The following is a 26,733-nucleotide window of genomic DNA, read 5'->3' on the forward strand; positions in this document are numbered from 1 at the left end:
GCATTGTTTTTACATAGTTTTTAGTATGATTTAGTTACTTTTTAGTATATTTTTATTATATTTTAAGCAAAATTCATATTTCTGGACTTTACTATGAGTTTGTGTGTTTTTCTATGATTTTAGGTATTTTCTGGCTGAAATTGAGGGACCTGAGCACAAATCTGATTCAGAGGCTGAAAAAGGATTGCAGATGCTGTTGGATTCTAACCTCCCTGCACTCGAACTGGATTATCAGGAGTTACAGAACTCCAAATGGCGCGCTCTCAATTGCGTTGAAAAGTAGACATCCAGAGCTTTCCAGCAATATATAATAATCAATACTTTGCTCGAGTTTTGACGACACAAACTGGCGTTCAAACGCCCCTTCTCTGCCTTACTCTGAAGTTAAAATGCCAGAAACATGTTACAAACCAGAGTTAAACGTCCAAACTGGCATAAAAGCTGGTGTTTAACTCCAAGAGAAGCCTCTACACATGTAAAGCTCAATGCTCAGCCTAAGCACACACCAAGTGGGCCCCGGAAGTGAATTTCTGCACTATTTATTCAATTCTGTAAACCCTAGTGGCTAGTTTCATTTTAAATAGGACTTTTTACTATTGTATTAGATATCTTGGATCTTGGTATCTATCTTTGATCAGTTTATGCGATCTTAGACATTGGGGGCTGGCCTCACGGCCATGCCTGGACCTCTATCACTTATGTATTTTCAACGGTAGAGTTTCTACACACCACAGATTAAGGTGTGGAGCTCTGCTGTTCCTCGAGTATTAATGCAAAGTACTATTGTTCTTCTATTCAAACCATGCTTATTCTTATTCTAAGATATTCATTCTCACACAAGAACATGATGAATGTGATGATTATGTGACACTCATCACCATTCTCACTTATGAACGCGTGATTGACAACCACTTCCATTCTACATGAAGACAAGGTTGAATGTATATCTCTTGAGTTTCTAATCAACGATTCACATCAACTCCCCTCTGACAATGGGGCATCTAAATCCGAGATTGAAGTCTTCGTGGTATAGGCTAGAATCCTTTGGCAGCATTCTTGAGATCCAGAAAGTCTAAACCTTGTCTGTGGTATTCCGAGTAGGATCTGGGATGGGATGACTGTGACGAGCTTCAAATTTGTGACTGTAGCGCGTGGTGACAGACGCAAGAGGATAGTAAATCCTATTCCTACACGATCGAGAACCAACAGCTGATTAGCCATATAATATCTGTGCATGGTATTTTTCATGCGAGACGAGCAATCCGACAGTTGATTAGCCGTACAGAAACCTGGTGCACGAAATTATGATCAATACTTTTCACAACTCAAATAATCCCCGGTAATGAATCCAAAAACTTGGTGTTCAATACCATGACATAAACACAACTTCGCACAACTAACCAGCAAGTGCACTGGGTCGTCCAAGTAATAAACCTTACGCGAGTAAGGGTCGATCCCACGGAGATTGTTGGTATGAAGCAAGCTATGGTCACCTTGTAAATCTTAGTCAGGCAGACTCAAATGGTTATGGATGATATATGAATAAAACATAAAGATAAAGATAGAGATACTTATGTAATTCATTGGTGAGAACTTCAGATAAGCGAATGGAGATGCTTTGTCCCTTCCATCTCTCTGCTTTCCTACTGTCTTCATCCAATCCTTCTTACTTCTTTCCATGGCAAGCTGTATGTTGGGCATCACTGTTGTCAATGGCTACAGTCCCGTCCTCTCAGTGGAAATGTTCAACGCACCCTGTCACGGCACGGCTATCCAGCTGTCGGTTCTCGATCATGTCGGAATAGAATCCAGTGATTCTTTTGCGTCTGTCACAACGCCCCACAATCATGAGTTTGAAGCTCGTCACAGTCATTCAATCATTGAATCCTACTCAGAATACCACAGACAAGGTTTAGACCTTCCGGATTCTCTTGAATGCCGCCATCAATTCTAGCTTATACCACGAAGATTCCGATTAAAGAATCCAAGAGATAAACATTCAAGCCTTGTTTGCTTGTAGAACGGGAGTGGTTGTCAGGCACGCGTTCATAAGTGAGAATGGTGATGAGCGTCACATAATCATCACATTCATCAAGTTCTTGAGTGCGAATGAATATCTTGGAATAAGAACAAGCTGAATTGAATAGAAGAACAATAGTAATTGCATTAATACTCGAGGTACAGCAGAGCTCCACACCTTAATCTATGGTGTGTAGAAACTCCACCGTTGAAAATACATAAGAACAAGGTCTAGGCATGGCCGTGAGGCCAGCCCCCAATGATCTAAGATAGCATAAGACTAAAGATAGCTACCAAGATATCTAAATACAATAGCAAAAGGTCCTATTTATAGGGAACTAATAGCTTAAGAATTACAAAGGTGAGTAAATGACATAAAAATCCACTTCCGGGCCCACTTGGTGTGTATTTGGGCTGAGCATTGAAGCATTTTCGTGTAGAGACTCTTCTTGGAGTTAAACGCCAGCTTTTGTGCCAGTTTGGGCGTTTAACTCCCATTCTTGTGCCAGTTCTGGCGTTTAACGCCGGGCAGTTTTGAGCTGATTTGGAACGCCGGTTTGGGCCATCAAATCTTGGACAAAGTATGGTCTATTATATATTGCTGGAAAGCCCAGGATGTCTACTTTCGAACGCCGTTGAGAGCGCGCCAATTGGGCTTCTGTAGCTCCAGAAAATCCATTTCGAGTGCAGGGAGATCAGAATCCAACAGCATCTGCAGTCCATTTCAGTCTCTGAATCAGATTTTTGCTCAGGTCCCTCAATTTCAGCCAGAAAATACCTGAAATCACCGAAAAACACACAAACTCATAGTAAAGTCCAAAAAAGTGAATTTTAACTGAAAACTAATAAAAATATATTAAAAACTAACTAAATCTACTAAAAACATACTAAAAACAATGCCAAAAAGCGTACAAATTATCCGCTCATCAAAACCGTAGATGACCATTTTCACTGAGAGGACGGGAAGTAGCCATTGACAATGGTGATACCCAACATACAGCTTGCCAAGGAAAGGAATATGAAGGATTGGATGAAGGCAATAGGAAAGCAGAGATTCAGAAGGAATAACTCATCTCCATACACTTATCTGAAATTCCCACCAATGAATTACATAAGTATCTCTATCTTTATTTTATGTTTATTTATATTTTAATTATCAAAACTCCATAACCATTTGAATCCGTGTGATTGAGATTTACAAGATGACCATAGCTTGCTTCAAGCTGACAATCTCCGTGGGATCGACCCTTACTCACGTAAGGTTTATTACTTGGACGACCCAGTGCACTTGCTGGTTAGTTGTGCGAAGTTTTGAAAAAGAGTGATATTACAATTGTGCGTACCAAGTTGTTAGCGCCATTGAGATCACAATTTCGTCCACCAAGTTTTTGGCGCCGTTGCTGGGGATTGTTCGAGTTTGGACAACTGACGGTTCATCTTGTTGCTAAGATTAGGTAATTTTCTTCTCGTTTTAACCATTATTTTATTTTCAAAAAGTTTTCAAAAATATTCCAAAAACTTTTCTTCTTTTTCATTTTTCCAAAATTATTTTCGAAAAATCCAAAAAAATTAATAAAATCATAAAAACTCAAAAATATTTCATCGTTCTTGTTTGAATCTAGGGCCAAATTTTAAGTTTGGTTTCAATTGCATGATTTTAATTGTCTTGCAATTATCAAAACACATGCATTGTGTTCTTGATGATCTTCAAGTCGTTCTTGATGAATTGCCTTGTTTGATCTTCATGATTTATTGATTTGTACTGCATGATGTTCTACATATGCATTCTTGCATTCATATGGCCCAAACATGAGAAAGTTTTAAGTTTGGTGTCCTCCATGTTTTCTTTCATTAAGAAAACTGAGTTCTTGATGTTCATCTTGATCTTCAAGATTGTTCTTGGTGTTCATCTTGACGTTCATAATGTTCTTGCATATATCTTGTGTTTTGATCCAAGAATTATATGTTTCAACTCATTTTATTATTTTTCAAAATTGAAAACATATCTTCTTGAATAAAGGATTTAGCAAAATGAAGATCCAAGAACATAAAGCAGAGGAATTACAGAGAAAAAATTGGGCGTTCAAAATGCCCAGTGAAGAAGGAAAACTGGCGTTTAAACGCCAGCCAGGGTACCTGGCTGGGCGTTTAAACGCCCAAACCAGGCAGCAATTGGGCGTTAAATGCCCAAAACATGCAGCTCCTGGGCATTTAACGCTAGGATGACACAAGGAAAGGAATTTTGTTTTCAAATCAAATCTTTTTCAAATCTTCATATTTTTTCAAAATCAAATCTTTTTCAAATCAAATATTTTCAATCATATCTTTTTCAAAGTCATATCTTTTCAAACATATCTTTTTCAAAAATCAAATATTTTCCTCATATTTTCAAAAATCTTGATTCAAAAATTTTAAGTTTGTTACTTTCTTGTTAAGAGAGATTCAATATTTGAAATTTAGAATCATATCTTTTAGTTTCTTGTTAATTAAGTCATTAACTTTTTAAAAGTCAAATCTTGTTAATTTTATCTTTTCAACCATATCTTTTTAAATCATATATTTTTCAAATCACATTTTTTTAATTATAATTTCAAAATCTTTTTATAACTTCTTATCTTTTTCAACTTTATTTCTTATCTTTTTCAAAACCACAACCAATTTTTCAAAAATTTATTTTAAATTTTATTCTTTTTATTTTCAAAAATTCTCCCCCTCTCTTATCTTTTTCTATTTAAACACTAACATTCCTCCTCCATTGTCAATTCGAACTCCATCTCTCTTTGTGTGTTTGAATTCTTCCTTACCTACCTCATCCTTCCAATCTTGTTTTCCTCTGACACCTCAAGGAATCTCTATACTGTGACATAGAGGATTCCATATTTTCTTTGTTTTCTTCTCTTTCATATGAGCAGGAAAAAATATAAAGGCATACTTGCTGAAGCTGATCCTGAACCTGAAAGGACTCTGAAGAGGAAGCTTAGAGCAGCTAAAGCACAAAACTCTGAAGAGGACCTTACTGAAATTTTCGAAAAGGAAGCAGCAAAAGAAACAATTATGGGCGAACCAAACAACAATGCAAGGAAGATGCTTGGTGATTTTACTACACCAACTTCCAACTTCTATGGAAGAAGCATCTCAATCCCTGCCATAGGAGCAAACAATTTTGAGCTAAAGCCTCAATTAGTTTCTCTACTGCAACAGAGCTGCAAGTTTCATAGACTTCCATAAGAAGACCCTTATCAGTTTTTAACTAAGTTCTTGCAGATCTGTGATACTGTTAAGACCAATGGAGTTGATCCTGAGGTCTACAAGCTTATACTTTTCCCTTTTGCTGTAAGGGACAGAGCTAGGACATGGTTGGACTCACAATCTAGAGATAGCCTGGACTCTTGGGATAAACTGGTCACGGCTTTCTTAGTCAAGTTCTTTCCTCCTCAAAAGCTGAGCAAGCTTAGAGTGGATGTTCAGACCTTCAGACAAAAAGATGGTGAGTCCCTTTATGAAGCTTGGGAAAGATACAAGCAACTGACCAAAAAGTGTCCTTCTGACATGCTTTCAGAATGGACCACATTAGATATATTCTATGATGGTCTGTCTGAATTTTTCAAGATGTCACTGGACCACTCTACAGGTGGATCCATTCACCTAAAGAAAATGCATGCAGAAGCTCAGGAACTTATTGAAATGGTTGCAAATAACCAGTTCATGTATACCTCTGAGAGGAATCCTGTGAGTAATGGGACGTCTCAAAAGAGAGGAGTTCTTGAAATTGATGCTCTGAATGCCATACTAGCTCAGAACAAAATATTGGCCCAACAAGTCAATATGATCTCTCAGAGTCTGACTGGATTGCAAAATGCATCCAACAGTACTAAAGAAGCATCTTCTGAAGAAGAAGCTTATGATCCTGAGAATCCTACAATGGCAAAGGTGAATTACATGGGTGAAACCTATGGCAACACCTATAATCCTTCATGGAAAAATCATCTAATTTTTTCATGGAAGGATCAACAGAAGCAAGGCTTCAATAATAACAATGGTGGAAGAAACAGGTTTAGCAATAGCAAACCTTTCCCATCATTATCTCAGCAACAGACAGAGCATTTTGAGCAGAATCCTTCTAGCTTAGCAAACATAGTCTCTGATCTATCTAAGGCCACTCTTAGTTTCATGACTGAAACAAGATCCTCTATTAGAAATTTGGAGGCACAAGTGGGCCAGCTGAGTAAAAGGGTTACTGAAACTCCCCCTAGCACTCTCCCAAGCAATACAGAAGAGAATCCCAAAGGAGAGTGCAAGGCCATTGATATAATCAACATGGTCGAAACCTTAGAGGAGGAGGAGGACATAAATCCCAATGAGAAAAACCTCTGGGAACGTCCAGTGGCCAGTAAGGAATACCCTAATGAGGAACCAAAGGAATCTGAGGCTCATACAGAGACCATAGAGATTCCCTTGGACCTCCTTTTACCATTCATGAGCTCTGATAACTATTCATCTTCTGAAGAGGATGAAGACATTGTTGAAGGGCAAGTTGCCCAATATTTAGGAGCAATCATGAAGCTGAATGCCAAGCTATTTGGTAATGAGACTTGGGAGGAAGAGCCTCCCTTGCTCACCAATGAACTGAATACATTGGTTCAGCAAAATTTACCTCAAAAGAAACAGGATCCTGGTAAATTCTTAATACCCTCTACCATAGGCACCATGACCTTTGAAGAAGCTTTGTGTGACCTGGGGTCAGGGATAAACATGATGCCACTCTCTGTAATAGAGAAACTGGGAATCTATGAGGTACAGGCTACCAAATTCTCATTGGAGATGGCAGATAAATCTATGAAAAAGGCTTATAGACTAGTAGAGGACGTGCTAGTGAAGGTTGAAGGCCTTTACTTCCCTGCTGATTTCATAATCCTAGACACTAGGAGGGATGAGGATGAATCCATCATCCTTGGAAGACCCTTCCTAACCACAGCAAGAGCTGTGATTGATGTTGACAGAGGAGAGTTGATCCTTAATGTGAATGAAGAATGCCTTGTAGTAAAGACTCAAGGTTCTCCATCTGTAACCATGGAGAGTAAGCATGAAGAGCTTCTCCCAATACAGAGTCAAACAGAGCCCCCACATTCAAACTCTAAGTTTGGTGTTGGGAGGCCATAACCAAACTCTAAGTTTGGTATTGAGAGATCTCAACCATACTCTGATCATCTGTGAGACTCCATGAGAGCTCACTATCAAGCTATTGACATTAAAAAAGTGCTTATTGGGAGGCAACCCAATTTTATTTTAATCTATATTATTTTGTTTTCTTTTAGGTTGATGACCCTGTGAAGTCACAAAGACAATTACAAAAATAAAGAAAAAAAATAAAAAATAGCATTAAAAACAGCACACCCTGGAGAAAGGACTTACTGGCGTTTAAACGCCAGTAAGGGTAGCTGGTGGACGAAATTGTGATCACATTATATGTTTCTTGGATTTTGAATGAAAGCTTATTTATGGCACTGCCATGTATAAATTATTTTGAGATGAAGGCTTCTAAGGGGCAGCACCTGTGTGAGGTTTTCTTTATTGGAATTCACAACTCCGTTCAACTAACCAGCAAGTGTACTGGGTCGTCCAAGTAATAACCTTACGTGAGTAAGGGTCGAATCCACAGAGATTGTTGGTATGAAGCAAGCTATGGTCACCTTGTAGATCTCAGTTAGACGGATTAAATATTGATTTATGGGTTTCGAAAATAAAAAGAAATAAATAATAAAAAGGATAGAAATACTTATGTAGATTCATTGGTAGGAATTTCAGATAAGCGGAATGGAGATGCTGTAGAGCTCTCGGACGCCTGATCTCCTATTCCTTCTACTCAATCCTTCTTACTCCTTTCCATGGCAAGCTTTGTATAGGGGTTCACTATCAGCTGTGGCTACTTTCATTCCTCTCGGGGAAATAACCTGTGCGGCTGTCACTCGCACAGCTAACCAGTCTGGAGGCATCACCCATGGTTGATAGCTACATCCCATCCTCGCAGTGAAAGCTAATGCACGCACTCTGTCACAGTACGGCCAATCACCGGTTGGTTCCCGCTCCTACTGGAATAGAATCCCTCTTTTGTGTTTGTCACTAACGCCCAGCAGGTTAAAGTTTGAAGCACGTCACAGTCATTCATGAACGGAATCCTACTCGGAATACCACAGACAAGGTGAGACTTTCCGGATTCCCAGGATCCTACTCGGAACACCACAGACAAGGTTGGACTTTCCGGATCCAGATAAATGCCGCCATCTATCTAGCTTATACCACGAAGATTCTGTTGGGGAATCTAAGAGATACACATTCAAGCCTTGTTGCATGTAGAACGGAAGTGGTTGTCAATCACGCGCGTTCATAAGTGAGAATAGTAATGAGGGTTATCTAACTCATTACATTCATCATGTTCTTGGGTACGAATGAATATCTTGGAATAAGAATAAAAGAGAGTTGAATAAAAGAAAATAGAACTTCATTAATCTTTGAGGTATAGCAGAGCTCCACACCCTTAATCTATGGTGTGCAGAAACTCCACCGTTGAAAATACATAAGCAAGAGGTTCAGGCATGGCCGAATGGCCAGCCCCCTAAACGTGATCACAGGATAGAAAATACAATCCAGGATGTCTAATACAATAGTAAGAGGTCCTATATATACTAGACTAGCTACTAGGGTTTACATAAGTAAGTAATTGATGCATAAATTCACTTCCGGGGCCCACTTGGTGTGTGTTTGGGCTGAGCTTGATCAATCCACGTGTAGAGGCATTTCTTGGCGTCAAACTTCAGGTTATGACGTGTTTTGGGCGTTTGACTCCGGATCATGACGTTTTTCTGGCGTTTTACTCCAGACAGCAGCATGAACTTGGCGTTTAACGCCAAGTTACGTCGTCATTCTTCGAATAAAGTATGGACTATTATATATTGCTGGAAAGCCCTGGATGTCTACTTTCCAACGCCGTTGAGAGCGCGCCATTTAGAGTTCTGTAGCTCCAGAAAATCCATTTTGAGTGCAGGGAGGTCAGAATCCAACAGCATCAGCAGTCCTTTTGTCAGCCTTTTTCAGAGTTTTGCTCAAATCCCTCAATTTCAGTCAGAATTTACCTGAAATCACAGAAAAACACACAAACTCATAGTAAAGTCCAGAAATGTGAATTTAACATAAAAACTAATGAAAACATCCCTAAGAGTAGCTCAAACTTACTAAAAACTATATAAAAACAATGCCAAAAAGCGTATAAATTATCCGCTCATCACAACACCAAACTTAAATTGTTGCTTATCCCCAAGCAACTGAAAATCAAATAGGATAAAAAGAAGAGAATATACTATAAAGTCCAAAATATCAATGGATATTAATTTAATTATATGAGCGGGGCTTGTAGCTTTTTGCTTCTGAACAGCTTTGGCATCTCACTTTTTCCTTTGTAGTTTAGAGGTATTGGCGTCTCTGGGGGAATTTAGAATTTGGGATAGTGTTATTGACTTTCTTAGTGAAGCATGTTGATTCTTGAACACAGCTACTCATGAGTCTTGGCTGTGGCCCTAAGCATTTTGTCTTCCAGTATTACCACCAGATACACAAATGCCACAGACACATAACTGGGTGAACCTTTTCAGATTGTGACTTAGCTTTGCTAAAGTCCCCAATTAGTGGTGTCCAGAGCTCTTAAGCACACTCTTTGCTTTGGATCACGACTTTAACCACTCAGTCTCAAGCTTTTCACTTGGACCTTCATGACACAAGCACATGGTTAGGGACAGCTTTGATTTAGCCGCTTAGGCCCGGATTAAATTTCCTTGGGCCCTCCTATCCATTGATGCTCAAAGCCTTGGATCCTTGCTTTGGAATTTTCGCCCTTTTTTTTTTCTTCTCTTTTTTTTTTCACTGCTTTTTCTTGCTTCAAGAATCAATTTCATGATGTTTTTCAAGAGCCAACAATTTAAACACTCATAAACAGCAAGATCAAAAGACATATGCACTGTTCATTCATTCATTCAGAAAACAAAAATTATTGCCACCACATCAATGTAATTAAATTAAATTCACCAATAATTTCGAAAATTATGTATTTCTTGTTCTTTTGAATTAAAACATTTTTCTTTTTAAGAAAAGTGAAGGACTAATGGAATTTATTCATAGCTTTAAGGCATGGTTACATACTAATGATCATGAAATGAAGACACAAAACATAGATAAACACAATAATTAAAAACCGAAAACAGAAAGAAATAAAGAACAAGGAATGAATCCACCTTAGTGGCGTCTTCTTCTTGAAGGACCAATGATGTTCTTCAACTCTTCTATGTCCCTTCCTTGCCTTTGTTGCTCCTCCCTCATTGCTCTTTGATCTTCTCTTATTTCTTGGAGAATGATGGAGTGCTCATGATGTTCCACCCTTAATTGTTCAACATTATGGCTCAAATCTTCTAAGGAGGTGTTGAGTTGCTCCCAATAGTTGTTGGGAGGGAAGTGCATTCCTTGAGGCATTTGTTGATGATGCACTTCCTCATGTTCTTCTTGGAGGCCGTGAGGAGCTTCCCTTGTTTGCTCCATCCTCTTCTTGGTGATGGGCTTGTCTTCTTCAATGGAGACATCTCCATCTATGATAACTCCAGCTGAGTAACATAAATGGCATATAAGGTGGGGGAAGGCTAGCCGTGCCATGTATGAAGGCTTGTCAGCTATTTTGTAGAGTTCATTGGAAATGACTTCATGAACTTCCACCTCCTCTCCAATCATGATGCTATGAACCATGATGGCCCGATCCACAGTAACTTCAGATCGGTTGCTTGTAGGGATGATGGATCTTTGAATGAACTCCAACCATCCTCTAGCTACAGGCTTGAGGTCCAGTCTTCTTAGTTGGACCGGTTTGCCTTTGGAGTCTACTCTCCATTGGGCGCCTTCCACACAAATATCTATTAGGACTTGGTCCAACCTTTGGTTAAAGTTGACCCTTCTTGTGTAGGGGTGTTCATCACCTTGCATCATAGGCAAATGAAACGCCAACCTCACATTTTCCGGACTGAAATCCAAGTATTTCCCCCTAACCATTGTGAGATAATTCTTTGGGCTTGGGTTCATACTTTGGTCATGGTTTCTAGTGATCCATGCATTGGCATAGAACTCTTGAACCATGAGAATTCCGACTTGTTGCATGGGGTTGGCTAAGACTTCCCAACCTCTTCTTTGAATTTCATGTCGGATTTCCGGATACTCATTCTTCTTGAGCTTGAAAGGGACCTCAGGGATCACTTTCTTCTTTGCCACAACATCATAGAAGTGGTCTTGATGGCTCTTGGAGATGAATCTCTCCTTCTCCCATGACTCGGAGGAAGAAGCTTTTGCTTTCCCTTTTCCTTTTCTTGAGGAAACTCCGGTCTTAGGTGCCATTGATGGTGAATGAAAATCAAAAAGCTTAGGCTTTTTACCACACCAAACTTAAAATTTGCTCGTCCTCGAGCAAGAAAAGAAAAGAAGAGTAGAAGAAGAAGAAGAAAATATGGTAGAGAGGGAGAAGAGAAGGTTCGGCTATGTGGGAGAATGTGGGTTTATGTTGTGTGAAAATGTAAAAGAAAAGAAGGGTATTTATAGGGAGAGGGAAGGTATAGGTTCGGCCATTTTGGGTGGGAAAGGGTGGGAAATTGAATTTGAATTTGATGGAGGTAGGTGGGGTTTATGGGGAATGGGGTAATTGGGAAGAGGAGTTGAGGTGATTGGTGAAGGTTTTTGGGAAGGGTGACATTGGGAATGAGATTTGGATTGGGAGAGTGTGAATAGGATTAAAAGAAAAGGTAGGTGGGGATCCTGTGGGGTCCACAGATCCTGAGGTAGGAATCTTGTGGGGTCCACAGATCCTGAGGTGAAAGAAATATCATTCCTTCACCCTATAGGCGTGTAAATTGCCTTCATGCTCAATTCTGGCGTTCAAACGCCCATTGGTGCATGTTCTGGGCGTTAAACGCCCATGTAATGCTTGTTTCTGGCGTTGAACGCCAGTTTCAAGCTTGTTTCTGGCGTTCAGCGCCAGATTGTCCTCTTTGTGCGCATTCTGGCGTTAAACGCCAGGATGTAGCTTGTTTTGGGCGTTCAGCGCCAGAAAGATGCTCTGTTCTGGCGTTGAACGCCAGCCAGATGCTCCTTCTGGGCGCTGAACGCCAGCCCGTGCGTCCTCCAGGGTGAAAAATTTTTTTTCTTCTGTTTTTGACTCTGTTTTTAATTTTTTTTTATTTTTTTCGTGGCTCCTCATGATCATGTACCTAATTCAACACAAAAATAACACCAAAACAAAATAGAATAAAATTAGATAAATAAAATTGGGTTGCCTCCCAACAAGCGCTTCTTTAATGTCAATAGCTTGACAGTGGCTCTCATGGAGCCACAAGGTTATTAGGTCAACTTAAGTGTGGTATTCCCAACACCAAACTTAGAGTTTGGATATGGGGTTTGGACACCAAACTTAGAGTTTGGTTGTGGCTTCACAACACCAAACTTAGAGTTTGACTGTGTGGGTTCTTCTTGACCTTGAACTGAGAGAAGCTCTTCATGCTTACTCTCTTTTGTCACAGAGGGATAGCCATGTGCCTGAAACACAAGGTATTCCCCATTCAATTGAAGGACTAATTCTCCTCTGTTGACATCTATCACAGCTCCTGCTGTGGCTAGGAAAGGTCTTCCTAGGATGATGCATTCATCATCTTCCTTCCTAGTGTCTAGGATTATGAAATTAGTGGGGATGTAAAGGCCTTCAACCTTTACTAGCACGTCCTCCACTACTCCATAAGCTTGTCTTATGGACTTATCTGCCAATTGTAATGAGAACAAGGCAGGTTGTACCTCAATGATTCCCAGCTTCTCCATTACAGAGAGTGGCATAAGATTTATCCCTGACCCAAGATCACATAGAGCTTTTTCAAAGCTCATGGTGCCAATGGTGCAAGGTATTAAGAACTTGCCAGGATCTTGTTTCTTTTGAGGTAGAGTTCTCTGAATCCAAGTATCTAGTTCACTAATGAGCAAGGGAGGCTCAATTTCCCAAGTCTCATTACCAAACAGCTTGGCATTCAGCTTCATGATAGCTCCTAAGTATTGAGCAACTTGCTCTCCAGTCACATCTTCATTCTCTTCAGAGGATGAATATTCTTCAGAGCTCATGAATGGCAGAAGGAGAATTAAAGGAATTTCTATGGTCTCTAGATGGGCCTCAGATTCCTCAGGATCCTTAACAGGAAACTCCTTCTTGCTTGAGGAACGTCCCAGGAGGTCTTCCTCACTGGGATTTTCGTCCTCCTCCTCCTTGGTGCATTCGGCCACTTTGATTAAATCAATGGCCTTGCACTCTCCTTTTGGATTCTCTTCTGTATTGCTTGGGAGAGTACTGGGAGGAGTGTCAATGACTTTCTTACTCAGCTGGCCCACTTGTGCCTCCAAATTTCTAATGGAGGATCTTGTTTCATTCATGAAACTGAAAGTGGCTTTTGACAGATCAGAGACTATATTGGCTAAATTAGCAGTATTTTGTTCAGAGTTCTCTGTCTGTTGCTGAGAAGATGATGGATATGGCTTACTATTATTCAGCCTGTTACGTCCACCATTGTTAAAACCTTGTTGAGGTTTTTGTTGATCCTTCCAGGAGAAATTTGGATGATTTCTCCATGATGAGTTATAGGTGTTTCCATAAGGTTCACCTAAGTAATTAACCTCTGCCATGGCAGGGTTTTCAGGATCATAAGCTTCTTCAGAAGCTGCCTCTCTCGTACTATTGGATGCATGTTGCAATCCATTCAGATTTTTAGAGATCATGTTGACCTGTTGAGTCAACACTTTGTTCTGAGCCAATATGGCATTCAGAGCATCAATTTCAAGAACTCCTTTCTTCTGAGGTACCCCATTGTTCACGGAATTCCTCTCAGAGGTGTACATAAACTGGTTGTTTGCAACCATGTCAATGAGTTCTTGAGCCTCTTCAGGCGTTTTCTTCAGGTGAATAGATCCACCTGCAGAATGGTCCAATGACATTTTCGAAAATTCAGAGAGGCCATAATAGAATATATCTAGTATGGTCCATTCTGAAAACATGTCAGATGGACATCTCTTGGTCAGCTGCTTGTATCTTTCCCAAGCTTCATAGAGGGATTCACCATCTTTTTGTTTGAAGGTTTGAACATCCACTCTCAGCTTGCTCAGCTTTTGAGGAGGAAAGAATTTATCCAAGAATGCAGTGACAAGCTTATCCCATGAGTCCAGGCTATCCTTGGGTTGTGAATCCAACCATACTCTAGCTCTGTCTCTTACAGCAAAAGGGAAAAGCAAGAGTCTGTAGACTTCAGGATTAACTCCATTTGTCTTTACAGTGTCACAGATCTGCAAGAACTCAGTTAAAAACTGGTAAGGATCTTCAGATGGAAGTCCATAAAACTTGCAGTTTTGTTGCATTAAAGCAACTAGTTGAGGCTTAAGCTCAAAGTTATTGGCTCCAATGGCAGGAATGGAGATGCTTCTTCCATCAAACTTGGATGTTGGCTTTGTGAAGTCACCAAGCATTCTCCTTGCATTATTATTATTATTTTCAGCCATCACCTCTTGTGCTAATGTTTCTGAGAGGTTGTTTCTGGATTGTTGTAATTTAGCTTCTCTTAATTTTCTCTTCAGAGTCCTTTCAGGTTCTGGATCAATTTCAACAAGAGTGCCTTTATCCTTGTTCCTGCTCATATGAAAGAGAAGAAAACAAGAAAAGAAAAAGGAATCCTCTATGTCACAGTATAGAGATTCCTTTATGTTAGTAGAAGAAGAAAGGGGTAGAAGAAGAGGGATAGAAGGTTTCGGATTTATGGAGGAAGAGAGGTGAAGAGAAGTGTTAGTAATTAATTAATTAAATAGAAGAGGAGAAGAGAAGGAAGAATTCGAAAATAAATTTGAAAAGAAGGTTAGTCATTTTCGAAAATTATAGACAAAACATAATTAAAATTAAGATTTAAAACAAAAAGAATTTTTGAAAAAGAGAGGGAGAATTTTCGAAAATTAGAGAGGGAAAAGTAGTTAGGTGGTTTTGAAAAAGATAAGAAACAAACAACAAGTAGTTAGTTGATTGAAAAAGATTTGAAAATCAATTTTGAAAAAGATAAGAAGATAAGAAGTTAGATAAGATATTTGAAATCAAATTTTGAAAAAGATAAAATTTTTTTGAAAAAGATCAAATAAAAGATAAAAAAGATTTAATTCAAAAATTTTGAAATTATTTACTTCACTAACAAGAAACTACAAGATAAGATTCTAGAACTTAAAGATTGAACTTTTCTTAACAAGAAAGTAACAAACTTCAAATTTTTGAACCAATCACATTAATTATTAGTGAATTTTCGAAAATTACATATAAAGATAAGAAAAAGATTTTGAAAATAAATTGAAAAATGTTTTTGAAATTTTCGAAAATAAAATAAATTGAAAAAGATATGATTTTTAAAATTGAAATTTTGACTTGACTTGTAAGAAATAACTAATTTTGAAAATTTTTGACCAAGTCAATCCCAAAATTTCGAAATTTGGAGGGAAATAAGGAAAAGATATTTTTGATTTTTAAATTTTTAAAGAAAAACACAAAAATGACCCAAAACATGAAAATTTTGGATCAAGACACAAGATGCATGCAAGAATGCTATGAATGTCAAGATGAACACCAAGAACACTATGAAGATCATGATGAACATCAAGAACATAATTTTGAAAAATTTTTGATGCAAAGAAAACATGCAAGACACCAAACTTAGAAATCTTTAATGCATGGAAAATATGAATGCAAAAATGCACATGAAAAATAAGAAAAGACACAAAACAAGAAATCATCAAGATCAAACAAGAGGACTTATCAAGAACAACTTGAAGATCATGAAGAACACTATGAATGCAAGGATTTTCGAAAAAAATGCAAGAAAAATTTTAAAAGCATGCAATTGACACCAAACTTAAAATTTGACTCAAGACTCAAACAAGAAACACAAAATATTTTTGATTTTTTATGATTTACTAAATTTTTTTTTTTGGATTTTCATTAATTTTTTTCGAAAATATTTTTGAAGAAAACGAAAAAGAAAAGAAAAATTTTGAAAAAGATTTTTAAAAAGAAAATTACCTAATCTGAGCAACAAGATGAACCGTCAGTTGTCCATACTCGAACAATCCCCGGCAACGGCGCCAAAAACTTGGTGGACGAAATTGTGATCACATTATATGTTTCTTGGATTTTGAATGAAAGCTTATTTATGGCACTGCCATGTATAAATTATTTTGAGATGAAGGCTTCTAAGGGGCAGCACCTGTGTGAGGTTTTCTTTATTGGAATTCACAACTCCGTTCAACTAACCAGCAAGTGTACTAGGTCGTCCAAGTAATAACCTTACGTGAGTAAGGGTCGAATCCACAGAGATTGTTGGTATGAAGCAAGCTATGGTCACCTTGTAGATCTCAGTTAGACGGATTAAATATTGATTTATGGGTTTCGAAAATAAAAAGAAATAAATAATAAAAAGGATAGAAATACTTATGTAGATTCATTGGTAGGAATTTCAGATAAGCGGAATGGAGATGCTGTAGAGCTCTCGGACGCCTGATCTCCTATTCCTTCTACTCAATCCTTCTTACTCCTTTCCATGGCAAGCTTTGTATAGGGGTTCACTATCAGCTGTGGCTACTTTCATTCCTCTCGGGGAAATAACCTGTGCGGCTGTCACTCGCACAGCTAACCAGTCTGGAGGAATCACCCATGGTTGATAGCTACATCCCATCCTCGCAGTGAAAGCTAATGCACGCACTCTGTCACAGTACGGCCAATCACCGGTTGGTTCCCGCTCCTACTGGAATAGAATCCCTCTTTTGCGTTTGTCACTAACGCCCAGCAGGTTAAAGTTTGAAGCACGTCACAGTCATTCATGAACGGAATCCTACTCGGAATACCACAGACAAGGTGAGACTTTCCGGATTCCCAGGATCCTACTCGGAACACCACAGACAAGGTTGGACTTTCCGGATCCAGATAAATGCCGCCATCTATCTAGCTTATACCACGAAGATTCTGTTGGGGAATCTAAGAGATACACATTCAAGCCTTGTTGCATGTAGAACGGAAGTGGTTGTCAATCACGCGCGTTCATAAGTGAGAATAGTAATGAGGGTTATCTAACTCATTACATTCATCATGTTCTTGGGTACGAATGAATATCTTGGAATAAGAATAAAAGAGAGTTGAATAAAAGAAAATAGAACTTCATTAATCTTTGAGGTATAGCAGAGCTCCACACCCTTAATCTATGGTGTGCAGAAACTCCACCGTTGAAAATACATAAGCAAGAGGTTCAGGCATGGCCGAATGGCCAGCCCCCTAAACGTGATCACAGGATAGAAAATACAATCCAGGATGTCTAATACAATAGTAAGAGGTCCTATATATACTAGACTAGCTACTAGGGTTTACATAAGTAAGTAATTGATGCATAAATTCACTTCCGGGGCCCACTTGGTGTGTGTTTGGACTGAGCTTGATCAATCCACGTGTAGAGGCATTTCTTGGCGTCAAACTTCAGGTTATGACGTGTTTTGGGCGTTTGACTCCGGATCATGACGTTTTTCTGGCGTTTTACTCCAGACAGCAGCATGAACTTGGCGTTTAACGCCAAGTTACGTCGTCATTCTTCGAATAAAGTATGGACTATTATATATTGCTGGAAAGCCCTGGATGTCTACTTTCCAACGCCGTTGAGAGCGCGCCATTTAGAGTTCTGTAGCTCCAGAAAATCCATTTTGAGTGCAGGGAGGTCAGAATCCAACAGCATCAGCAGTCCTTTTGTCAGCCTTTTTCAGAGTTTTGCTCAAATCCCTCAATTTCAGTCAGAATTTACCTGAAATCACAGAAAAACACACAAACTCATAGTAAAGTCCAGAAATGTGAATTTAACATAAAAACTAATGAAAACATCCCTAAGAGTAGCTCAAACTTACTAAAAACTATATAAAAACAATGCCAAAAAGCGTATAAATTATCCGCTCATCAGTAGCAAAATAGGCGTTTAAACGCCCAATCTGGCACCTTTCTGGGCATTTAAACGCCAAAATAGGGCACCAGACTGGCATTTAAACGCCAGAACAGGGCAACAAACTGGCATTTAGATGCCAGAACAGGAAGGAAAACTTGCGTTTAAACGCAAGAACAGGGCAGCAGACTGGCGTTTAAACGCCAGAATTGCACTCTAAGGCGTTTTGAATGCCCAATTAGAGTAGGAATGAGAATTTCTTGACCCCTCAGGATCTGTGGACCCCACAGGATCCCCATCAACCTCAACTCACTCTCTCTCCTCTTCACACCTTTCTACAACACTCTTCCCCAAATACCCTTCACCAATCACCTCCATATCTCTTCCCCAAATATCCTTCACCAATCACTTCCTTAACTCTTCCCCAAAACCCCTCACCCACCTTCAAAATTCAAAACTATCTCCCTCCCAAACCCACTCAAACCTTTAGGCCATTCTCCTTCCCTTTTCCTATAAATACCCCTTTCCACTCCTCATTTTCACACATCATACACACCTTTCATCTCCTCCATTTTCTTCTTCTTCTACATCTTTCTTTCATCTTTTGCTCGAGGACGAGCAAATATTTTAAGTTTAGTGTGGTAAAAGCATTACTTTTTGTTTTTCCATAACTAATTATGGCACCTAAGGCCAGAGAAACCTCTAGAAAGAGGAAAGAGAAGGCAACTGCCTCCACCTCTGAGTCATGGGAGATGGAGAGATTCATCTCAAAGGTCCCTCAAGACCACTTCTGTGAAGTTGTGGCCAAGAAGAAGGTGATCCCTAAGGTCCCTTTTAGGCTCAAAAAGGGCGAATATCCGGAGATCCGACAAGAGATCCGAAGAAGAGGTTGGGATGTTCTTGCCAACCCCATTCAACAAGTCGGAATCTTAATGGTTCAAGAGTTCTATGCAAATGCATGGATCACAAGGAACCATGATCAAGGTATGAACCCAAACCCAAAGAATTGGCTTACAATGGTTTGGGAGAAATACTTAGATTTCAGTCTGGAAAATGTGAGGCTAGCGTTCAACTTGCCAATGATGGAAGAAAATGCACGCCCCTACACCAGAAGGATCAACTTTGATCAAAGGTTGGACCAAGTCCTCATGGACATATGTGTAGAAGGAGCTCAATAGAAAAGAGACTCAAGAGGCAACCCGGTTCAATTGAGAAGACTGGATCTTAAGCCTGTGGCTAGAGGATGGTTGGAGTTCATCCAATGCTCTATCATTCCCACTAGCAACTGATCTGAGACAACTGTGGATCGGGCCATCATGATCCATAGTATCATGATTGCAAAGAAAGTAGAAGTTCATGAAATCATACCTCTAGAACTCTACAAGGTGGCTGACAAGCCCTCACCTTTGGTAAGATTAGCCTTTCCTCGTCTTATATGTCACCTTTGCTATTCAGCTGGGATTGCCATAGAGGGAGACATCCTCATTGAAGAGGACAAGCCCATTACTAAGAAGAGGATGGAGCAAACTAGAGAGCCCATTCATGACACTCAACAAGAGCATGGGGAAATCCCTCATCAAGAAATCCCTGAGATGCCTCAAGGGATGCAATTTCCTCCACACAATTATTGGGAGCAGCTTAACACTTCTTTGGAAAGTGATGAGCGGATAATTTATACGCTTTTTGGCATTGTTTTTAGTATGTTTCTAGTAGGATTTAGTTAGTTTTTAGTATATTTTTATTAGTTTTTAGTTAAAAATCACTTTTCTGGACTTTACTATGAGTTTGTGTGTTTTTCTGTGATTTCAGGTATTTTCTGGCTGAAATTGAGGGACCTGAGCAAAAATCTGATTCAGAGACTGAAAAGGACTGCAGATGCTGTTGGATTCTGACCTCCCTGCCCTCGAAGTGGATTTTCTGGAGCTACAGAAGCCTAATTGGCGCGCTCTCAACGGCGTTGGAAAGTAGACATCCTGGGCTTTCCAGCAATGTATAATAGTCCATACTTTGCCCGAGATTTTATGGCCCAAACCGGCGTTCCAAATCAGCTCAAGAATGCCGAGCGTTAAACGCCGGAACTGGCACAAGAATGGGAGTTAAACGCCCAAACTGGCACAAAAGCTGGCGTTTAACTCCAAGAAGAGTCTCTACACGAAAATGCTTCAATGCTCAGCCCAAGCACACACCAAGTGGGCCCGGAAGTGGATTTTTCTGTCATTTACTCATCTTTGTAAACCTTAAGCTACTAGTTCTCTATAAGTAGGACCTTTTACTATTGTATTTTCATCTTTTGATCATTTTGTATCTTTTGATCACTTTAGATCTCTAGATCATCTTTGGACGTCTAGTTCTTAGATTATTGGGGGCTGGCCTCACGGCCATGCCTGAACCTTGTTCTTATGTATTTTCAACGGTGGAGTTTCTACACACCATAGATTAAGGTGTGGAGCTCTGTTGTACCTCGAGTATTAATGCAATTACTATTGTTCTTCTATTCAATTCAGCTTGTTCTTATTCCAAGATATTCATTCGCACTCAAGAACTTGATGAATGTGATGATTATATGACGCTCATCATCATTCTCACTTATGAACGCGTGCCTGACTACCACTCCCGTTCTACAAGCAAACAAGGCTTGAATGTTTATCTCTTGGATTCTTTAATTGGAATCTTCGTGGTATAAGCTAGAATTGATGGCGGCATTCAAGAGAATCCGGAAGGTCTAAACCTTGTCTGTGGTATTCTGAGTAGGATTCAATGATTGAATGACTGTGACGAGCTTCAAACTCGCGATTGTGGGGCGTTAGTGACAGACGCAAAAGAATCACTGGATTCTATTCCGACATGATCGAGAACCGACAGCTGGATAGCCGTGCTGTGACAGGGTGCGTTGAACATTTCCACTGAGAGGACGGGACTGTAGCCATTGACAACGGTGATGCCCAACATACAGCTTGCCATGGAAAGGAGTAAGAAGGATTGGATGGAGACAGTAGGAAAGCAGAGAGACGGAAGGGACAAAGCATCTCCATTCGCTTATCTGAAGTTCTCACCAATGAATTACATAAGTATCTCTATCTTTATCTTTATGTTTTATTCGTATATCCTCCATAACCATTTGAGTCTGCCTGACTAAGATTTACAAGGTTACCATAGCTTGCTTCATACCAACAATCTCCGTGGGATCGACCCTTACTCGCGTAAGATTTATTACTTGGACAACCCTGTGCACTTGCTGGTTAGTTGTGCGAAGTTGTGTTTATGCCATGGCATTGAGCACCAAGTCTTTGGGGCCATTACTAGGGATTATTTGAGTTGTGAAAAGTAGTGATCACAATTTCGTGCACCAAGTTTTTGGCGCCGTGCCGGGGATTGTTTCGAGTATGGACAACTGACGGTTCATCTTGTTGCTTAGATTAGGTATTTTTCAGAGTTCTTAAGAATGAATTCTAGTGTTTCAAGGTGATGTTCTTATCATCACCAAAGCTGATTGATTCTCATCAATTTAGCTCTTGAATGCAATGTCCTGCTGAAGCTTGGCTATCCATGTCTAATTCCTTTAGACTGAAGTTTTAGACTAACATTGCATGATTCCTGGAATTCTCATTAAGAATTTTGATACCTTTATTTTCTTTTCCACTTAATTTTCAAAAAAAACCAAAAAAATTACAAAATCATAAAAACCAAAAATATTTTATGTTTCTTGTTGAGTCTAGAGTCTCATTTTAAGTTTGGTGTCTTGCATGCATTGTTTATTTGATCTTGGTTCTGTTTTCAAGTCAATAATACAGGGAACTGAAGATTCAGTACATGCAGCAGAGGAATTATACAAAAAAAGCTGGGCGTTCAAAACACCCAGTGAAGAAGGAAAAACTGGCATTTAAACGCCAGCCAGGATACCTGGCTGGGCGTTTAACGCCCAAAAGGGTAGCATTTTGGGCGTTAAACGCCAGAATGGATACCATTCTGGGCGTTTAATGCCAGGATGGCACAAGAGGGAAGATTCTGTTTTTAATTCAAATTTTTTTTTCAGGTTTTCAAAATTTTTCAAAATCAAATCTTTTTCAAATCATATCTTTTCAATCAAATCTTTTTAAAACCATAACTTTTAAATCACATCTTTTTCAAAAAAAAAAGTTTTCAATCATATCTTCTTAATCATATCTTTTTCAAAATACTTTTCAATCATATCTTTTTGATTTTCAATTTCAAAATCTTTTTCAAAAATCACTTGATTTCTTTTCCACTCTTGGTTTTCGAAAATCAATTTGTGTTTTTCAAAATGTTTTTAAAATCTTTTTAATTTATTTTCGAAAAATCTCTTCCCCTCTTCTCACATCCTTCTATTTATGGAGTACCACTCCTCCTAAATGCACAATTCGAACTCTATCTCACTAAGTTCGAATTCTTCTACCTCTTCCTTTTATTTTTCTGTTCCTCTGACACCTCAAGGAATCTCTATACTGTGACATAGAGGATTCCACATTTTCTTGTTCTCTTCTCTTTCATGTGAGCAGGAGCAAAGACAAAAGCATTCTTGTTGAGGCTGACCCTGAACCTGAAAGGACCTTGAAGCGAAAGCTAAGAGAAGCTAAGGCACAACTCTCTGTAGAGGACCTAACAGAAATCTTCAAAGAAGAAGAACCCATGGTAGCCGAAAACAACAACAATGCCAACAATGCAAGGAAGGTGCTGGGTGACTTTACTGCACCTAGTCCCGACTTCTATGGGAGAAGCATCTCTATCTCTGCCATTGGAGCAAACAACTTTGAGCTTAAGCCTCAATTAGTTTCTCTAATGCAACAGAATTGCAAGTTCCATGGACTTCCATTGGAAGATCCTCATTAGTTTTTAGCTGAATTCTTGCAAATCTTTGACACTGTCAAGACTAATGGGGTTGACCCTGAGGTCTATAGACTTATGCTATTCCCTTTTGCTGTAAGAGACAGAGCTAGGATATGGTTGGACTCACAACCTAAAGAAAGCCTGAACTCTTGGGAGAAGCTAGTCAATGCCTTCTTGGCAAAGTTCTTTCCACCTCAAAAATTGAGTAAGCTTAGAGTGAAAGTCCAAACCTTCAGACAGAAGGAAGGAGAATCCCTCTATGAAGCTTGGGAAAGATACAAACAATTGATCAGAAAATGTCCTTCTGACATGCTTTCTGAATGGAGCATCATAGGTATTTTCTATTATGGACTCTCTGAACTATCCAAGATGTCTTTGGATAGCTCTGCTGGAGGATCTCTTCATCTGAAGAAGACGCCTACAGAAGCTCAAGAACTAATTGAAATGGTTGCAAATAACCAATTCATGTACACTTCTGAAAGGAATCATGTGAACAATGGGACGAATCAGAATTGAGGAGTTCTTGAGATTGATACTCTGAATGCCATATTGGCTCAGAACAAGATATTGACTCAGCAAGTCAATTTGATTTCTCAAAGTCTGTCTGGAATGCAAAATGCACCAGGCAGTACTAAGGATGCTTCATCTGAAGAAGAAGCTTATGATCCTGAGAACTCTTCAATGGAAGAGGTGAATTGCATGGGAGAACCCTATGGAAACACCTATAATTCTTCATGGATAAACCATCCAAATCTCTCATGGAAGGATCAACAGAGACCTCAACAAGGTTTCAACAACAATAATGGTGGAAGAAACAGGTTTAGCAATAGCAAGCCTTTTCCATCATCTTCTCAGCAACAGACAGAGAATTCTAAGCAGAACCACTCTGACTTAGCAACCATGGTCTCTGATCTAATCAAAACCACTCAAAGTTTCATGACTGAAACAAGGTCCTCCATTAGAAACTTGGAGGCACAAGTGGGACAGCTGAGCAAGAAAATTACTGAACTCTCTCCTAGTACTCTTCCAAGCAATACAGAAGAAAATCCAAAAGGAGAGTGCAAGGCCATCAACATGGCCGAATTCGGAGAGGATGAAGAGGCCGTGAACGCCACTGAGGAAGACCTCAATGGACGTCCACTGGCTTCCACTAAGTTCCCTAATGAGGAACCATGGGAATCTGAGGGTCACACTGAGACCATAGAGATTCCATTTGATTTACTTCTGCCATTCATGAGCTCTAATGAATATTCTTCCTCTGAAGAGGATGAATATGTCACTGAAGAGCAAGTTGCCAAGTACCTTGGAGCAAACATGAAGCTAAATGACAAGTTATTCGGTAATGAGACTTGGGAGAACGAACCTCCTTTGCTCACTAAAGAACTGGATGACTTGTCTAGGAAGAGATTACCTCAAAAGAGACAAGATCCTGGGAAGTTTTCAATACCTTGTACCATAGGCACCATGACCTTTAAGAAGGCTCTGTGTGACTTAGGGTCAAGTGTAAACCTCATGCCTCTCTCTGTAATGGAGAAGCTAGGGATCTTTGAGGTACAAGCTGCAAAAATCTCACTAGAGATGTGATGAGCGGATAATTTGTACGCTTTTTGGCATTGTTTTTAGTATGTTTTTAGTAGTTTGAGTTGAGTTTTTAGTTAAAATTCACTTTTCTGGACTTTACTATGAGTTTGTGTGTTTTTCTGTGATTTCAGGTATTTTCTGGCTGAAATTGAGGGACCTGAGCAAAAATCTGATCTAGAGACTGAAAAGGACTGCAGATGCTGTTGGATTCTGACCTCCCTGCACTCGAAGTGGATTTTCTGGAGCTACAGAAGCCCAATTGGCGCGCTCTCAACGGCGTTGGAAAGTAGACATCCTGGGCTTTCCAGCAATACATGATAGTCCATACTTTGCTCAAGATTTGATGGCCCAAACCGGCGTTCAAAGTCACCTTCAGATTTCCCAGCGTTAAACGCCGGAACTGGCACCTAAATGGGAGTTAAACGCCCAAACTGGCATAAAAGCTGGCGTTTAACTCCAAGAAGAGTCTCTACACGAAAATGCTTCATTGCTCAGCCAAGCACACACCAAGTGGGCCCGGAAGTGGATTTTTATGTCATTTACTCATCTCTGTACACCCTAGGCTACTAGTTTCCTATATATAGGACCTTTTACTATTGTATTTTCATCTTCTGATCTTTGGAATCTTTTGTTCTTTAGATCTTTTGATCACTTTGGGAGCTGGCCTCACGGCCATGCCTAGACCTTGTTCTTACCTTGTTCTTATTTTCAACGGTGGAGTTTCTACACACCATAGATTAAGGTGTGGAGCTCTGCTGTACCTCGAGTATTAATGCAATTACTATTGTCTTCTATTCATTCCACTTGTTTTGTTCTAAGATATTCATTCGCACTCAAGAACTTGATGAATGTGATGATTATGTGACGCTCATCATCATTCTCACTCATGAACAAAGTGACTGACAACCACTCTTGTTCTACAAGCAAACGAGGCTCTAGTGTTTATCTCTTGGATTCTGATACACGATGCATGGTTGATCGCCTGACAACCGAGTGCTCGCCTGACAAACGAGCCAGCCATTCCGTGAGATCAGAGTCTTCGTGGTATAGGCAGAACTGATGGCGGCATTCAAGAGAATCCGGAAGGTCTAACCTTGTCTATGGTATTCTGAGTAGGATTCAATGATTGAATGACTGTGACGTGCTTCAAACTCCTGAGGGCGGGGCGTTAGTGACAGACGCAAAAGAATCACTGGATTCTATTCCGGCCTGATCGAGAACCGATAGATGGATAGCCGTGCCGTGACAGGGTGCGTTGAACATTTCCACTGAGAGGATGGGAGGTAGCCACTGACAACGGTGAAACCCTTGCATAAGCTTGCCATGGAAAGGAGTAAGAAGGATTGAATGAAGACAGTGGGAAAGCAGAGAGACGGAAGGGACCAAGCATCTTCATACGCTTATCTGAAGCTATCACCAATGATATACATAAGTATCTCTATCTTTATCTTTATGTTTTATTCATCATCTATACCCATTTGAGTCTGCCTGACTAAGATTTACAAGGTGACCATAGCTTGCTTCATACCAACAATCTCCGTGGGATCGACCCTTACTCGCGTAAGGTTTATTACTTGGACGACCCAGTGCACTTGCTGGTTAGTTGTGCGAAGTTGTAGTGATCACGATTTTGTGCACCAAGTTTTTGGCGCCGTTGCCGGGGATTGTTCGAGTATGGACAACTGACGGTTCATCTTGTTGCTTAGATTAGGTATTTTTCAGAGTTCTTAAGAATGAGTTCTAGAGTTTCATGATGATCTATTGAAGTCTGGCTGGCTGTGAAGCCATGTCTAATCTTATTGGACCGAGGTTTCAACTTATCATCACAAGAGCTTGTTGATTTCTATCAATCTTGCTATTGGAGCAATGATCTGCTAAGGCTTGGCTGGCCATTGGCCATGTCTAGTGTTTTGGACCGAAGCTTTCTTTGAAAGCTTGGCTGGCTGTGAAGCCATGTCTAATTCCTGGACCGGAGTCTTAGACTAACATTGCAATGATTCCTGGAATCCAAATTGAGAATTCTGAAACCTTTATTTTCTATTTTCATATAATTTTCGAAAAAGCACAAAAAAATTATAAAAATCATAAAAACCAAAAATATTTTTTATGTTTCTTGTTTGAGTCTAGTGTTTGATTTTAAGTTTGGTGTCTTGCATGCATTGTTTATTTGATCTTGGTTCTATTTTCAAGTCAATAGTACAGGGAACTGAAGATTCAAAACATGCAGCAGAGGAAT

At 39.6% G+C, this 26,733-nt stretch overlaps 1 non-coding gene across 1 annotated transcript; it reads right to left on the bottom strand.

Annotated features, from left to right (window-relative positions):
- Positions 1-23,123: 23,123 nt before the first annotated feature.
- Positions 23,124-23,231, bottom strand: LOC130951687 (small nucleolar RNA R71). Its single transcript, XR_009074068.1, has one exon. It is a non-coding gene; the product is annotated as a small nucleolar RNA R71 (small nucleolar RNA).
- Between the last annotated feature and the right edge of the window lie 3,502 nt (positions 23,232-26,733).

The sequence above is a fragment of the Arachis stenosperma genome, chromosome 1, assembly GCF_014773155.1.
Source record: "Arachis stenosperma cultivar V10309 chromosome 1, arast.V10309.gnm1.PFL2, whole genome shotgun sequence".
Classification (NCBI taxonomy): Eukaryota; Viridiplantae; Streptophyta; class Magnoliopsida; order Fabales; family Fabaceae; genus Arachis; species Arachis stenosperma.